The sequence below is a fragment of the Salvelinus namaycush genome, chromosome 4 (genome assembly GCF_016432855.1).
Source record: "Salvelinus namaycush isolate Seneca chromosome 4, SaNama_1.0, whole genome shotgun sequence".
Taxonomy (NCBI): Eukaryota; Metazoa; Chordata; class Actinopteri; order Salmoniformes; family Salmonidae; genus Salvelinus; species Salvelinus namaycush.
Window position 1 is genome coordinate 51,239,082 of NC_052310.1, and position 18,125 is coordinate 51,257,206.

Here is an 18,125-nt window from a genome sequence, read left to right on the forward strand (position 1 = left end):
GGTGGGCCCTGTGGCAGCCCCACGCACCACTCCTCCAGGCTGAATGCCCACTTTAGCCCGGCCGCTACGAGGGTTCCCAGTCCGGGGCCCGCTACGAGGGTGCGCTTTGGTCCGATTCCTCTTCATCCGACGACGCCACCCGTTACAGGCTCAGCCGCAAAGTGGTAGGCCACACAAGCTCACAGAATGGGACCGCCGAGTTCTGAAGCGCGTAGCATGTAAAAATCGTCTGTCCTCGGCTGCAACACTCACTACCGAGTTCCAAACTGCCTCTGGAAGCAATGTCAGCACAAGAGCTGTTTGACGATAGCTTCATGAAATGGGTTTCCATGGCCGAGCAGCTGCACACAAGCTTAAGATCACCAAGCGCAATGCCAAGCATCGGCTGGAGTGGTGTAAAGCTCGCCACCATTGGACTCTGGAGTAGTGGAAGCGCGTTCTCTGTAGTGATGAATTACGCTTCCGTATCTGGCAGTCTGACGGACTAATCTGGGTTTGGTGGATGCCAGGAGGATGCTACCTGCCCCAATATATATAGTGCCAACTGTAAAGTTTGGTGGAGGAGGAATAATAGTATGGGGCTGTTTTTCATTGTTCGGGCTAGGCCCCTTAGTTCCAGTGGAGGGAAATCTTAACGCTACAGCACACAATAATACTCTAGATGATTCTGTGCATCCAACTTTGTGGCAACAGTTTAGCGAAGGCCCTTTCCTGTTTCAGCATGACAATGCCCCCGTGCACAAAGCGAGGTCCATACAGAAATGGTTTGTCGAGATCGGTGTTGAAGAACTTGACTGGCCTGCACAGAGACCTGACCTCAACCCCAATGAAAACCTTAGGGATGAATTGGAACACCGACTGCCAGGCCTAATCACCCAACATCAGTGCCCGACCTCGCTAATGCTCTTGTGGCTGAATGGAAGCAAGTCTCTGCAGCAATGTTCCAACATCTAGTGGAAAGCCTTCCCAGAAGAGTGGAGGATGTTATAGCAGCAAAGGGGGGACCAACTCCATATTAATGCCCATGATTTTGGAATGAGATGTTTGACGAGCAGGTATCCACATACTTGTAGTGTATGTTGGATCCCATAATCGTCAATTATATAAATGAGTCATTGTGTTGGTACTACAGTACTATACTGAACAAAAAAAGCAATGGAACATGTTTTCATGGGCTGAAATTAAAGATCTCAGAAATGTTCCATACACATAAAAAAAAAATGTATTTCTCTAAAATGTTGTGTACAATTTTTTTTTTTTAATAATTTTATTGGGAAGATCAACTTTAATATTGCGGATATATTGTGGCTTCCATCAATGTAATTGTCTTCATCATTTCCAATCCCCCATACATTTTTTTCTTAAACATATACTGTATATAAAATATAGATTTTTGAATATATTTTCCTTTATTATTTTCCCCTAACTCTACCACCCCTCCCCTAATTGGAGTGAACTACTGGACAACAATTCTTACTGTAGGCTTCTACTTCCAGCTTATACATACTATATACCTTTTACGGACACAGTCTATTTTACAATAGTTGTCTTTAGTTTGTTTTTAGTCCCATTCTTCAGCTACCCTCAACCCCTCCCATCTATCTCTGAAGACCATCCAATTTTGATTTCTGTTTGCCATATCCGGCTTCTTTACCTGTGGGATCGTCTGATATCAGTCACCCAGAGAGCTGATGAAACTGAGGAGAATTTTTGTCTGTATTAAAGCCCTTTTGTGGGGAAAAATTGATTGGCTTGGCCTGTGTCCTCAGTAAGTGGGCCTGGCTCCCAAGTGGTTAGGTATATACCCTCTCAAGCCCAACCATGGCTGCGCCCCTGCCCAGTCATGTGAAATCCATAGATGAAGGCCTAATTTATTTATTTAAATTGACTGTTCCATGTTGCGTTTATATTTTTGTTCAGTATAGTTGAACAAGAGCATCCTTGTCTGTTTTGACACAATGTGTGGTGTCAAATGGCCTCTAGAGGGCAGCAAAGAATACAACTAGCAATCTCTGCAAACATTTTACAGTTTTAATGGACTTCTCTCTTTAGGGACATTTATGACCATTTAATACAATTATAGCCAGGGATCATGTTGGGATTTTGTAGGTGTAAAAGTAACTCCTACTATTTTTCCTAGAAATTCAAAATACGAAACCTCAAGGAATATCACTGACATTAGTAATTCATTCCTCTGATCTGGCTACTTTGAAGTTGAATACTACTTCTTCAACTGGAAACAGAGACCATTGACCAACATCAAATCAAAAACATATACATGTACACTCAGTGTTGGGGAGTAGTGAACTACATCTAGTTCAACTAGTAGTTTAACTACATTTTGCAGTAGCTTGGTGGTAATTGAACTAAAGTCAAACCTAGGATTTGTTTTTAGTAGTTAATTACTTTTTTTGCCATGTAGCGGTGTAGCTAACCACTGGAACCTACACCCAATTTTTTTTTGCACAAATAAAATATATGTGAAGTAGGCAAGAATTGCCTTTCTTTTTTGGCATCAGACCTGCCTAATTCTCACTTGAAGCATAGTTTTAGGCTAAATTACACATTCTGTTAACATCTGACTCCAGAGTGATCTGTTTTGGCAATTTTTTGTCTATGACATTTCAGATTTGGATATGATAATTTAACACAAAGTAGTTTGAATGTGGTGAACTGCTTTTTCAAAGTAACTTTAGTTAAGAAAACAATATTTGTCTTAAGGCAATCTTTAGTGTAGCTTAACTTCTTCCAGTAATTGTTAGCTTGGTAAACTGTATTTTCAGAGTAGCTTCCATAATTTAGGCCTAGACAGTCATCTGATTAATTTGTATTTTCATGGAAAAACAAACATAAAAGTCCACATTACAGTGGAGTACAGTAACTCTACTGAATATGTTTTGGTTATTCCTGTTCTCTGATTCTAACTGATATGTTGCTTCTATATCATTCTTTTCATAGTGCATATAAAGATATTTAATGTACAGCCCAGTTCAATCAGATTTACTGTACAATATGATACTGCAACTACAATAGTTTCCACTAGAGGTCAGTCTCCAATCATTTTCAGGGGTAAAGAGTTAACATGGGTTGGTAAAACAAATGCATGGGATTTGCTCTTGTTCTCTCTATCACACAAAAAATAGCATCCCGTCTCAATACCTAATATATGGCTAAAATCCTATCATGTCTTGGTAACAACATGTTTAGTGGGTAAAGCAAAAACCTTCAATGAGCTGACAGTAAAACACAAAATAAGTACTGTGACGAGAACTGTGAAGTACTGTGAATATTTTCAAATAGAAAAATAGTAAAATACACAAGCATTATGTTTTTTTGTTTGGTCTAAGGGTTTGTAACGCTTTGCTGGTATTTGGACACTGTGTGAAATTCCATGAGAATTGGGGATTCTTCTGAGACAGTGTCTGCGATAAAAATGGCCTGTTACAATGAAAGCAATTGACTTAATTTGAGGCTCATAGATTTGAATATCTCAGACGTGATTACCGATTGCAGGAGCAGGATTCAAAGCATAGGGCTTCTCACAGCAGCTTCAGCTCTCCTTCTTTGTGCATCTCCAGATCCTTTTTTAGTCTAGGACACATTTGGAATGTTAAGCCTATGAAAAGCTAGTTTCTCATTACACACGTACATTAAATTTAACATAAAAAATTGTCTGACAGATACTACAACCAAATGTTGACCGCGCCAGCATATTGGAAATAGAGATTGGCTTGCACACCTACACTTTTAAAAGACAGCACTCATTAAAATGACATGCATTCAATTTCAAACAATCAATAGGTGAGTAAAAACTCAGTTTGGGTCAGCGTTTGAAGAATGATTAATGAACACCCCCAGGAGGAATTATCATAACAGTGAGTGCAGCTACCCCAAAACCCCCATCCTCAGCACATCCTGTGGACTAATCAGGCCGTCAGTAATGAAGGAGATTTGTGGGGACAGAGGAACAGAACATGCTTCCCCCACGTATGATTTAAAAGCAGGGGGAGGCAAACAATGCCTCCCTGGGACAGATTCTGTAGCGATCCATCCTTTTCATTAAGCTCTTCACATGTGAATCGGAGCTTGTTCTTCTTTTGACCGAATAATACGGGCAACACATCAAAGTCTTAATTAATGGGATTGGAGTAATGCTGCTTTATTTACACATCCTGGTCTGAAGAGTGCCCGAGAGGCAGGTTGGGTGCACGTTCATTCAACGCTTCTCAAACAGAACCATTAACAGAATGAGACAGGAAGACAATAAATGTGCAACAATTTATGACTCACACACCAAATACCCAGAGCCTTGCTGTTCTGTCAGCATTGCTGATATGATCCTGGGTATATCTGTAAAACAGTCCTCACATATATATTGTATATGCTTCCAAGCACATTTGTGATCTAAGTTCTGACTCCATACACACCCCAGGATAAGCCTTGATTTAGCAGTAATGGACCACTCTCCTCACGCAAACGCTATACACGCAATGTGTAGTCAGTGAGGTTCCAAGCAAGGCACTGGAGTCTTCAGGCATCTTTACATGTCTCTCATGGGTGCAGCTGGCCAGTTTTGATGTGCAATTGATTACCTTAAGCAAGTGCTTTCTGTGAGGGGCTTCTGGCTGACCATCAGAATCTCTGCTCTCAGTGACTCTGTCATTGATTTAGACTTATTCAGCTGGCTCTCCAGGTCTAAAATAAACAATGATTAATAACATTACACATACCTGTCATACCTGTCAGCATTGTGCCCGGGCCCGCCACAGAAGTCGCTAGAGCGCGATGGGACAAGAACAACACGGCCGGCCAAACCTTCCCCTATCCCGGACGAAGCTGGGCCAATTGTACGCCACTTCATGGGTCTCCCGGTCGCGGCCGGCTGCGACACAGCCTGGGATCGAACCGTCTGCACATGTTCTACAGTACGTTGTCTTTCACATTGTTTGTTTTATCTGGTGGATTGGCCTTCAAACATTTACCTGACAACAGACCTGGATCAAATATGTACCTCTCATAATGTGTTCCAGTCCTTGTCACTCCAAATGGAGACCTCTCTTTTCTTCTTGCATGGACTCCATCTCTAAGACAGGAAGGAAAATACATTTCAAGGGGTCACTATAAAGCCTCAGGGTTGGCCAGAACAGTGCATGGTTAGTGTAGCATCAGGTTATATAATGTAAATAAATGATTAATTCATAAGCTAGCCATACCCAATGGAAAATACAATTACCAAACTTCACATTTTAACAGAAACAGTGGCTCATTTACCTTTGTTTAAAGAGTTAACCTCCTCTAAGTTAAGAATCTCAGATTGGGTTTGGCTCTCAAACACAGTCTCCCGTGAAAGGCAAATGGTACCATTCAGGTAATTACATACTACCTGGCTTCAAATGATGTAAGAAATTATGAAGGTTAATTGTGCTTGTGGAAAGCATTAAAAATGACTGTCTAAAAGGCATGGCATTCAGGACAATTGGTTCCTATGAGTGTTAAAAAAGTCAAAAGATAAAAATAAAGCATTTAACCTTTGTGAGGGGAACTGTTAAAGAGAGCTTGAAAGTACTGTGGTAGTGTCCGAATACCCATACTAGCGTACTACATAACCTGTTATGGCTGCAAGGGGCAGTATTGAGTAGCCAGTTAAATAGTGCCCATTTCAAACGGCCTCGTACTCAATTCTTGCTCGTACAATATGCATATTATTATTACTATTGGATAGAAAACACTCTCTAGTTTCTAAAACCGTTTGAATTATTTCTCTGAGTGAAACAGAACTCATTCTGCAGCACTTTTCCTGACCAGGAAGTGGAATGTCAGAAATATATGCTCTGTTCAACTTCCTGCCTATACATGGTCATGATACGTAAGAGTCTACGTACACTTCATACGCCTTCCTCTGGGTGTCAAGAGGCTGTGAGAGAAGAAATTTTGTGTTTATCTTCATCTGAATTGGAATACAAACTCTTTGTATGACGTGACCGTCATTTCCGGTACTCTGAAGCACGCGACTTGGACAGTGGGATTGCCTTCTGTTTTGCTGCCGTTATGGACGACAACTATCTCCGGCTCGGATTTTATTTGATACATGTGACCATATCATCGTAACGTATGTTTTTTCAATATAGTTTAATCAGATTATTGAAATTTTTTCGGGAGTTTTGCCGTGTTCCGTTCTCTGACTTTGTTGACGTTGGAGAGATCCGTGCCACTTGGCAAGTGCCCATGCTAAATCAAGAGGGAAATTTGCCGTTCCAGATCAAAACAACGACTGTTCTGGACAAAGGACACCTTGTCCAACATTCTGACGGAAGATCACCAAAAGTAAGAAACATTTTATGATGCTATTTCTAATATCTGTCGTGCATGTGAACTGGTCGTGGGCGCCCAAGTGTTTCTGGCTATTGTGGCTACGCTAATATAGCGCTACATTTTGTTTTCGCTGTAAAACATTTAATAAATCGGAAATATTGTCTGGAATCACAAGATGCCTGTCTTTCAATTGCTGTACACTATGTATTTTTCAGAAATGTTTTATGATGAGTAATTAGGTATTTGACGTTGGTGTCTGTAAATATTATGGCTGCTTTCGGTGCAATTTCTGATTGTAGCTGAAATGTAAACTATGATTTATACCTGAAATATGCAAATTTTTCGAAAAAACATATGCTATACAATAAATATGTTATCAGACTGTCATCTGATGAAGTTGTTTCTTGGTTAGTGGCTATTTATATCTTTATTTGGTCGAATTTGTGATAGCTACTGATGGAGTAAAAACTGATGGAGTAAGAATAGTGGTGTCTTTTGCTAACGTGGTTAGCTAATAGATTTACATATTGTGTCTTCCCTGTAAAACATTTAAAAAATCGGACATGTTGGCTTGATTCACAAGATGTGTACCTTTCATCTGGTGTCTTGGACTTGTTAATGTGTGAAAGTTAAATATTTTTAAAAAATATCTTTTGAATTTCGCGCCCTGCACTTGAGCTGGATGTTGTCATAAGTGTACCGGTGTCGGGCTGCAGCCATAAAAAGTTTTAAACTGCATACTATGTACTCATCGTCGCATACTATTTAGCACGTATCGTTTAGTAAAAAGTATGCAGTATGCCACGGTCGCAAAGCAGTGGCTCCTGACTGGCTGGGTAGGTGGGGCGGGGCCGAGTTCGGATGGATTTTTCAAAATTCAAAAGACGCATCGCATTAATCAGCCTGATAATAGCTAATTTCCAATTTCTCTAAACTCTGAATAGAATAGGAATGGAGTTATAGGCCTACCCAGGCTGGTTATAGGCAGACTATTACATAAGCACAATACCGTTGCCCATATAGCCCATCGACCACATTTAAAAAGGACTAAAGACAGAAACAAATAATTTCATTTCAACATACTGTTTTCAGACCCCTTCCCTTTTTCCACATTTTGTTACGTTACAGCCCTATCTTTTTAGGGATAGGGGGTAGCATTTTCACTTTGGATGAATAGCGTGCCCAGAGTGAACTGCCACCTACTCTGTCCCAGATGCTAATATATACATAGTATTATTACTATTGGATATAAAACACTCTGAAGTTTCTAAAACTGTTTGAATGATGTCTGTGAGTATAACAAAACTCATATGGCAGGCAAAAACCTGAGAAAAAATCCAAACAGGAAGTGAGAATTCTGAGGCTGGTCGATTTTCAACTCATCGCCTATTCAAATCCCAGTGGGATATGGATCTGTTTGCACTTCCTATGCATTCCACTAGATGTCAACAGTCTGTAGAACATTGAATGAAGCTTCTACTGTGATGTGGGGCCGTATGGGAGCTGTTTGAGTCAGTGGTCTGGCAGAGTGCCAGGTCCTGGTCATGCGCATTCCAAATGATATTGACTTGCGTTCCATTACTTCTATAGACACAAAGGAATTCTCCGGTTGGAATGTTATTGAATATTTATGATAACAACATCCTAAAGATTGATTCTCTACTTAGTTTGACAAGTTTATTCGACCTGTAATATAACTTTTTGAAGTTTTCGTCCGACGTTCGCCTGGATCTGCGCGAGCGTTTGGATATGTGCACTAAACGTGCTAACGAAAGTAGCTACTTGGACATAAATAATGGACATTATCGAACAAAACAACAATTTCTTGTGGAACTAGGATTCCTGGGAGTGCATTCTGATGAAGATCATCAAAGGTAAGGGAATATTTATGTCATTTCGTATTTCTGTTGACTCCAACATGGCGGAGAAATTTTATTTCTATCTGAGCGCCGGCTCAGATTATTGCATGGTGTGCTTTTTCCGTAAAGTTTTTTTGAAATCTGACACAGCGGTTGCATTAAGAACAAGTGTATCTTTAATTCTATGTGAAACATGTATCTTTCATCAAAGTTTATGATGAGTATTTATGTTATTTGATGTGGCTCTCTGCAATTTCTCTGGATATTTTGGAGGCATTTCTGAACATGGCGCCAATGTAAACTGAGATTTTTTTATATAAATATGCACATTATCGAACAAAACATACATGTATTGTGTAACATGATGTCCTATGAGTGTCATCTGATGAAGATCATCAAAGGTTAGTGATTAATTTTATCTCTATATCTGCTTTTTGTGACTCCTATCTTTGGCTGGGAAAATGGCTGTGTGTTTTCTGGACTTGGCGGTGATCTAATATGTTGTGTTTTCGCTGTAAAACATTTTTTAAATCGGACACGATGGGTAGATTAACAAGATGTTTATCTTTCATTTGCTGTATTGGACTTGTTAATGTGTGAAAGTTACATATTTCAAAAAAAATATTTTTGAATTTCCCGCGCTGCCTTTTCAGCGGAATGTTGTCAGGGGTTCCGCTACCGGAACGTGTGTCCTAGAAAGGTTATTCTAAATTTGATTAAATAAAAACAGTACCTCATCAATCTATTAAAATATAAAATATAAAAAACAGAAAAACCTTATTTACATAAGAATTCAGACCCTTTACTTATGAGACTCGAAATTGAGCTCAGATGCATCCTGTTTCCATTGTTCATCCTTGAGATGTTTCTACAACTTGATTGGACAAGTGGTAAATTTACCTGTGGTAAATTAAATTGAATGGACATGATTTGGAAAGGCACACATCTGTCTATATAAGGTCCCACAGTTGACAGTGCATGTCAGAGCAAAAAACAGGCCATGAGGTCAAAATAATTGTCCGTAAAGCTACGAGACAGGATTGTGTCAAGGCACAGATCTGGGGAAGGGTACCAAAAAATGTCTGCAGCATTGAAGGTTGCTAAGAACACAGGGGCCTCCATAATTTTTTTATTAAAGAAGTTTGGAACCACCAACACTTTTCCAAGAGCTGGCCGCCCGGCCAAATTGAGCAATAGGGGGAGAAGGGCCTTGGTCAGGGAGGTGACCAAGAACCCGATGCTCACGCTGACAGAGCTCCAGAGTTCCTCGGTGGAGATGGGAGAAACTTCCAGAAGGACAACCATCTCTGCAGCACTCCACCAATCAGGCCTTTATGGAAAAGCGGCCAGACGGGAGCCACTCCTCAGTAAAAGGCACATGACAACCCGCTTGGAGTTTGCCAAAAGGCACCTAAAGGACTCTCAGACCATGAGAAACAAGACTTTCTGGATTAATGAAGCCAAGATTGATGAAACCAAGATTGAACTATTTGGCCTGAATGCCAAGCGTCGTGTCTGGAGGAAACCTGGCACCATCCCTACAGTCAAGCATGGTGATGGCAGCATAATGCTGTTGGGATGTTTTTCGGCGGCAGGGACTGGGAGACTAGTCAGGATTGAGGAAAGATGAACGGAGCAAAGTACAGAGAGATCATTGATGAAAACCTGCTCTAGAGCGCTCAGGACCTCATATTGGGGTGAAGGTTCACCTTCCAACAGGACAATGGCCCTAAGCACGCAGCCAAGTTAATGCAGGAGTGGAGAAAAAAAAACTACTTAGCATACATTTGAACATCACTGCAGAAGCATCACTATTCGGCATGTTCCTCATTAAATAGTCTAGTTTTGTTGTTTGGCTACCTGAAGAGAACTAGGGCCTATCACTCCCAGCCCACCTCTTCCAATGCATTGTGGAAAAGTTTGCATCAAATTTTACTACATGAAGGGTCGAGTAAAATATCAGTCAGTAAAATATTCTGGAATTTAAACCATAATAGATTTTAGAAAATTCACATTCTATAAAAGTTTCTATTTGCGTTGTTTCCCGCTATTTGTTGATTTCGGTAGCACATCCCCATATCTAATTGATCAGCTGTTGTCAAAGCCGAAATTAGTATGACATCCGGGCATTTAATGAAAGTATAATTGATTTTCAAAATGTTGCATACTATTAAAACGTCCCTTTTTTCCCATCATACTCAAACAACCTACTATTTAGGACGCAAGCATGTGTATTCAGACAGGGTCACTGTCTGGATGACAACAAATGGATGATTGGGAAAGGCAAGTGTAAAAAAGGCAATGCCTGTGCACGTGACTTTCCCCAGAGTCCAATTAGGGTGATTTCTCCCCTTCTCAGTTGTCTATCACAGACTCCTGGTTTCAGCCAATCGGTGTGCAAAAGTGGACGTTTGGACTTAGGCCCCTCCCGCTCAAGCTCAGAGTGGTTATCCTCTTCAGCCAATGAGGACGTAAAGTTTAGTTGGGGACCGTTTTTTAGACTGTACTAGAACTTTCAACCACGAAGGCTCCATCTGCCTTCCCGCTCCTGGCCTGGAGCCCAAGCCAGCAGTGGATTCTTCGCCTGCTCCTAGGATGAAGCCACAGCCTGTAGCTACTGCAGATGTCAAGTGCAGCCAGGACGTAGGGGACTCTCAAAGCCCACCTGCCAGCACCGTGCTAGTTCCAGCCCGAGGGTGCTGCTACCTCCAGACCTCGCCTCATGGTACCGGCCAGACATGTCACCGGTGACCCTCCAGGAGTCACCACTGATGTTCCCCCTTCCTTAATTAATTAAATGTTTTCATTCAAAACATTATTTTAACAAGAAAATGTGTTTTTGCAGTCTGAAGTTGCTACACAAGCGGGCTGGTCTTTTTAGTTATTTTCTACTGTTTTGACCCAGTCGTTAGTTCTAATCGTTCAATTCATTTGGCTAAACAAATCATTGACCTGTAGTTAGAGATTCAATGATGATGAGAAACAAGAACTTTCATAAATAATGAGTGAATAAATATCCAATAGGCCTACATAGGCAACAACTATGTTTGGCGAGTCATAGCTAACCAACCGTCAGAATTAGACGTTCAACGATGTTCATCAAACGTCAAATTTCAAAGTGTTTAAGGTTAAGTTTAGGCATTAACTCCGAATTCTTAAGGTTAGGCATTAACTCCGAATGGTTAAGTTAAGGGTTAAGGTTTGGGATGGCTTAAAACAAAAATAAAAAAACAACTTTCCATTATTGGATTCAAACCTTTAGAATCAGAGGCATATGCATTCAGTCATCCGCTGTCCCCAATGCCCTAGAAAAACTGAAACCTACTTGAAGGTATTAGCACTCACTGTTGCCCCTAGTAGCCGGTTTACAGTTCATCTCCCGATGTCCTCAGACATGGATGGATGTCGAAAACTGACTTTTATCATGGGTGAACTGCCTGGATGGCACACGAGTGGAAGAACTGTCCATGGTCCTGGCATTGGTTGGTGACAGCCAATGTTTTCCTCTTCTTTGCTGGCACGGGAGAAATTATATTTGTAAAATGATACACTGTTGCACAGGTTGTAAAGGCAGACAGGTAGGTTTATACAACCCCCAAATGTTGTAAACCAAAAAGTAGCATGTAAAAATAATGTGAAGACACTTTTTCCCAAGGGAGATTAAGTTTATGAATTTCCTGCCTGGGCTGCAGACAGTGGAATTTTGACATTATGACACAACTCCCTAAATATCAACCAATCAGCATCCATGATCCAAACAATTTGTTTTATAATATTGAATAATGTGTTGCCGTGTTTGAACTTTCCCTTGAGGCGCTAGTCCAGACAACGCATAATCTCCACCATAGGTGTCAGCAGCTTGAATATCAATTAGCTCATTCTCGGAAACTAGAATTGTTCCATGTGAGTCATTTGACAACTGAGCTGCCTTTTCTGACACTTCGGTAATTTAATAGAATGACGATGAAGGAGTGGTAGAATCCTGGGAGAATATCATTGATATTTGAAAAAGGTTCAACTGAAAAAAGGGACCCTGTTTTCTCCAACCATTCATCACAGTACTGACACCGGTCACAGGGGCATATCAGTGTGTGCAATGGATGATCAGATTTTTATGACAATTACCATTTTCTGATGTCTATTCAGCCTGCATCTATTCATAGAAAGGGCAAACTTATAATTTGAATTATAATTATTAGTGTGTTACATTCACTGTCCGCAGTGATTTACAGTTTATTGTTGCATTTTTTGTCATAAATGTGGTATACACTATACTGATTGCAATTTAAAAGACAACAAAAGTATGCCATGAAAAAAATATGAATGTATTGCGTTGCCAGTAAATGCAGTAAATATACCGTCAAATAGTCAACGATGTCAAAAGTTGACAGCTTGTGTGACAAAGATGAAAGCTTGTAAATTGTATTTGAATAACTTCGATTTTTGATCAAATCCAACAAAACTCACTTTCCGTCTTAATGAGCTCAATTTTATTTCCAAAACTTTAAATAATGAATGTTTCCCTGATCTTCTCCATGCATAATGAATGTTTCATTGATCATCTCCATGCACAATGAATATTTCCCTGATCATCCCCATGCATAATGAATGTTTCCCTGATCATCTCCATGCACAATGAATGTTTCCCTGATCATCTCCATACACAATGAATGTTTCCCTGATCATCCCCATGCGTAATGAATGTTTCTCTGATCATCTCCATACACAATAAATGTTTCCCTGATCATCTCCATGCGTAATGAATGTTTCCCTGATCATCTCCATACACAATGAATGTTTCCCTGATCATCCCCATGCGTAATGAATGTTTCTCTGATCATCTCCATACACAATGAATGTTTCCCTGATCATCTCCATGCGTAATGAATGTTTCCCTGATCATCTCCATGCATAATGAATGTTTCCCTGATCATCTCCATGCATAATGAATGTTTCCCTGATCATCCCCATGCATAATGAATGTTTCCCTGATCATCTCCATACACAATAAATGTTTCCCTGATCATCTCCATACACAATGAATGTTTCCCTGATCATCTCCATGCGTAATGAATGTTTCCCTGATCATCCCCATGCATAATGAATGTTTCCCTGATCATCCCCATACATAATGAATGTTTCCCTGATCATCTCCATACACAATGAATGTTTCCCTGATCATCTCCATACACAATAAATGTTTCCCTGATCATCTCCATACACAATGAATGTTTCCCTGATCATCTCCATGCGTAATGAATGTTTCTCTGATCATCTCCATACATAATGAATGTTTCCCTGATCATCTCCATGCATAATGAATGTTTCCCTGATCATCTCCATGCGTAATGAATGTTTCTCTGATCATCTCCATACATAATGAATGTTTCCCTGATCATCTCCATGCATAATGAATGTTTCCCTGATCATCTCCATGCATAATGAATGTTTCCCTGATCATCTCCATGCATAATGAATGTTTCCCTGATCATCTCCATGCATAATGAATGTTTCTCTGTTCATCTCCATCCATAATGAATGTTTCCCTGATCATCTCCATGCATAATGAATGTTTCTCTGTTCATCTCCATCCATAATGAATGTTTCCCTGATCATCTCCATGCATAATGAATGTTTCTCTGTTCATCTCCATCCATAATGAATGTTTCCCTGATCATCTCCATGCATAATGAATGTTTCTCTGTTCATCTCCATCCATAATGAATGCCACCCATACTTATTAGTCAATCAGTCATGCTTTTTGACTCAACCTGTCCCTTTGGCCACTGTGTAGGATGGTCACATTATGCATCACTGAGTGATCTCACAGATCCATGTGCAGACAGCGACACAAATGGGTCTTTGAAATCTTACAGCAACATTCACTCAACTGAAACAAAATAACTAGAGGGTGAATGTATTTTCTGAAAAGAATGAAGCATTATCATAACTTTAAAATAACAACTGCCTGCATCAACAAATGTAAAGTGATCCGTTGACAATGTGAAGAAAAAAAAACATGCAGTAACAGTGCCCCCATCAGCTCAGTTAAGGAATTCACTCAAACATGTACAGTGTAAATTGAATATAACTCATGGCCTGTTAATATAATGCTGACAAAAACATAATCCAGAACAAGCAATGTCATCTCTGTGAGAAATGAAGAAATTTGCTGAATTGTACAACATTTCTGAACAATTGCGAAATCTGTGAATTCCCGAAAGTCCACAGTCTGGCCCATGACTGGGAAACTGGTCAGTAGCAACAAACTTTGTACCCTCCCCAAATTCCAGTCAGTGGTTAAATACACCAACGGTGGTTACAACTTAGACTGAGGGAAGAAACAACATTGACAACATGACACAAACTACAACAAGAAGAGTTCTACTTTGCTTTTGCTCACTGACAGATAAGAAGGCAAGCCATGATGGGGTAGAAACTTAATTGAGCCTTCATATTCATTATATGTGTTTGAGTTTATGGTAACAATGTATTTAAACACAGTAGGCCTACATGCCAAGTATCAACCTGTCACATCATGGCACTAATTCTTCAATCAGCAGAACAACTATGCATTGGCAGAGACAAGGTTGAGACTGTTGTGTAATTCGGAATGTTTTTGTGTCTGCCAGCTGTCCTCTCATATGCTGTTGCTCAGGAGGAAGATGTTGGGAACAATAGCTGCTCCTCAACCACCTTGATGTTTAAACAGCTCTCTACTCAGCTTGCAGTATGGATAACTTCATCCCTGAATTTAGTCTAAAAACCATTAAATATTTTGGTCAACTTTTACCAATAATGCAATTCTGATCAGTTACTCTTGGTAAATCTAACTTGAAGTTGACATGTTTTGGTACTCGGATTTCAAACAGATGTATGACATCTCTTTCCACTATCTGTCAACAGGAGGCAGCACGATGTGCTGAAAACATTACTAGCCAGTGGAGCGATGACCAGACTGCTGCTTTTAGTGTAACCCATAATTTTACTTTGTGCCTTTCTAAATGTATTACTTAAGTAATTATTGTGTTTCTGTGTGTTTCTGTTTCTGTCTATTTCTCTAAAATGTTGTGCACAATTTGTTTTTAAATATTATTATTTTTTATTATTGGGAAGATCAACTTTAATATTGTGGATATATTGTGGCTTCCATCAATGTAATTGTCTTCATCATTTCCAATCCCCAATACATTTTTTTCTTAAACATATACTGTATATAAAATATATATTTTAAAATATATTTTCCTTAATTATTTTCCCCTAACCCTACCACCCCTCCCCTAATTGGAGTAAACTACTGGACAACAACACTTACTGTAGGCTTCTACTTCCAGCTTATACATACTGTCATGACCTGACTAGATCATAAAGGAACAATTGTCCAGAAAGAGGCTTGAGTTTATGAATTGATGGTTTATTAACCCAACATTACACAGGCTAATGTTTGGCCGTAGCCCACGCCAAATAAATGAAAGATACCCCACAAGCCAACCGTGACCTTCTCTTGTGAAGCCCAGACGTAAGAGAAAGAACAATGGCTAAACCTGGTCTTAACTTCCAATGCTCCATCCTCCTGCCCAACCCCCCTCCACGCCACTCCGCCAAACACCAGGATGCCCAGCATCAGAATATTCCAGGCATTCCCGTGATTGGCAGATAGCAGGTTGATTGGCATGTCGGACCCCGCGAACACTGGTAAGTACAACACAACCCACTAATAGCCTAACACACAACACACCGCTGTCTGTGCGGGTCGCTACAACATTTTACGGACACAGTCTATTTTACAATAGTTGTCTTTAGTTTGTTTTTAGTCCCATTCTTCAGCTACCCTCAACCCCTCCCATCTATCTCTGAAGACCATCCAATGTTGATTTCTTTTTGCCATATCCGGCTTCTTTACCTGTGGGATTGTCTGAAATTAGTCACCCAGACAACTGATGAGACTGAGGAGAATTTTTGTCTGTAATAAAGCCCTTTTGTGGGGAAAAAGTCATTCTGATTGGCTTAGCCTGTGTCCTCAGTGTGTGGGCCTGGCTCCCAAGTGGTTGGGTCTATACCCTCTCAAGCCCACCCATGGCTGCGCCCCTGCCCAGTCATGTGAAATCCATAGATGAAGCTCTAATTGATTTATTTAAATTGACTGTTCCATGTTGCGTTTATATTTTTGTTCAGTATAGTTGAACAAGAGCATCCTTGTCTGTTTTGACACAATGTGTGGTGTCAAATGGCCTCTAGAGGGCAGAAAAGAATACAACTAGCAATCTCTACAAACATTTTACACTTTTAATGGACTTCGCTCTTTATGGACATTTATGACCATTTAATACAATTATAGCCAGGGATCATGTTGGGATTTTGTAGGTGTAAAAGTAACTCCTAATATTTTTCCTAGAAATTCAAAATACGAAACCTCAAGGAATATCACTGACATTAGTAATTCATTCCTCTGATCTGGCTACTTTGAAGTTGAATACTACTTCTTCAACTGGAAACAGAGACCATTGACCAACATCAAATCAAAAACATATACATGTACACTCAGTGTTGGGGAGTAGTGAACTACATGTAGTTCAACTAGTAGTTTAACTACATTTTGCAGTAGCTTGGTGGTAGTTGAGCTAAATTCAAACCTAGGATTTGTTTTCAGTAGTTAATTACATGTTTTGCCATGTAGCGGAACCTACACCCTACTTTTTTTGCAAAGATAAAATGTATGTGAAGTAGGCAAGAATTGCCTTTCTTTTTTGGCATCAGACCTGCCTAATTCTCACTTGAAGCATAGTTTTTGTGTTTAAAAGGCTAAATTACACATTCTGTTAACATCTGACTCCAGAGTGATCTGTTCCTGTAATTTGGTCTATGACATTCCAGATTTAGATTTGATAATTTATCACAAAGTAGTTTGAATGTAGTGAACTGCTTTTTCAAAGTAACTTTAGTTAAGTAAACTATATTTGTCTTAAGGCTATCTTTAGTGTAGCTTAACTTCTTCCAGTAAGTGGTAGCTTGGTAAACTATACTTTCAGAGTAGCGTCCATAATTTAGGCCTAGACAGTCATCTGATTAATTTGTATTTTCATGGAAAAACAAACATAAAAGTCCACATTACAGTGGAGTACAGTAACTCTACTGAATATGTTTTGGTTATTCCTGTTCTCTGATTCTAACTGATATGTTGCTTCTATATCATTCTTTTCATAGTGCATATAAAGATATTTAATGTACAGCCCAGTTCAATCAGATTTACTGTACAATATGATACTGCAACTACAATAGTTTCCACTAGAGGTCAGTCTCCAATCATTTTCAGGGGTAAAGAGTTAACATGGGTTGGTAAAACAAATGCATGGGATTTGCTCTTGTTCTCTCTATCACACAAAAAATATCATCCCGTCTCAATATCTAATATATGGCTAAAATCCTATCATGTCTTGGTAACAACATGTTTAGTGGGTAAAGCCAAGACCTTCAATGAGCTGACAGTAAACACAAAATAAGTACTTTGACGAGAACTGTGAAATACTGTGAATATTTTCTTTGTCTAAAGGTTTGTAAGAATTTGCTGATATTTGGACACTATGTTAAATTCCATGAGTATTGGGGATTCTTCTGAGACAGTTTATGCAATAAAAAATGGCCTGTTACAATGAAAGCAATTGACTTAATTTGAGGCTCATAGATTTGAATATCTCAGACGTGATTACCGATTGCAGGAGCAGGATTCAAAGCATAGGGCTTCTCACAGCAGCTTCAGCTCTCCTTCTTTGTGCATCTCCAGATCCTTTTTTAGTCTAGGACACATTTGGAATGTTAAGCCTATGAAAAGCTAGTTTCTCATTACACACGCACATTAAATTTAACATAAAACATTGTCTGACAGATACTACAACCAAATGTTGACCGCGCCAGCATACTGGAAAAAGAGATTGGCTTGCACACCTACACTTTTAA

The 18,125-nt window shown here is 39.7% G+C and overlaps 1 long non-coding RNA gene across 1 annotated transcript; it reads left to right on the forward strand.

Annotated features, from left to right (window-relative positions):
• The first annotated feature begins 14,797 nt into the window (after positions 1-14,797).
• On the forward strand, positions 14,798-15,411 carry LOC120046596. The gene is made up of 2 exons (XR_005476826.1): positions 14,798-14,901; positions 15,078-15,411. It is a non-coding gene; the product is annotated as an uncharacterized LOC120046596 (long non-coding RNA).
• Positions 15,412-18,125: the final 2,714 nt, after the last annotated feature.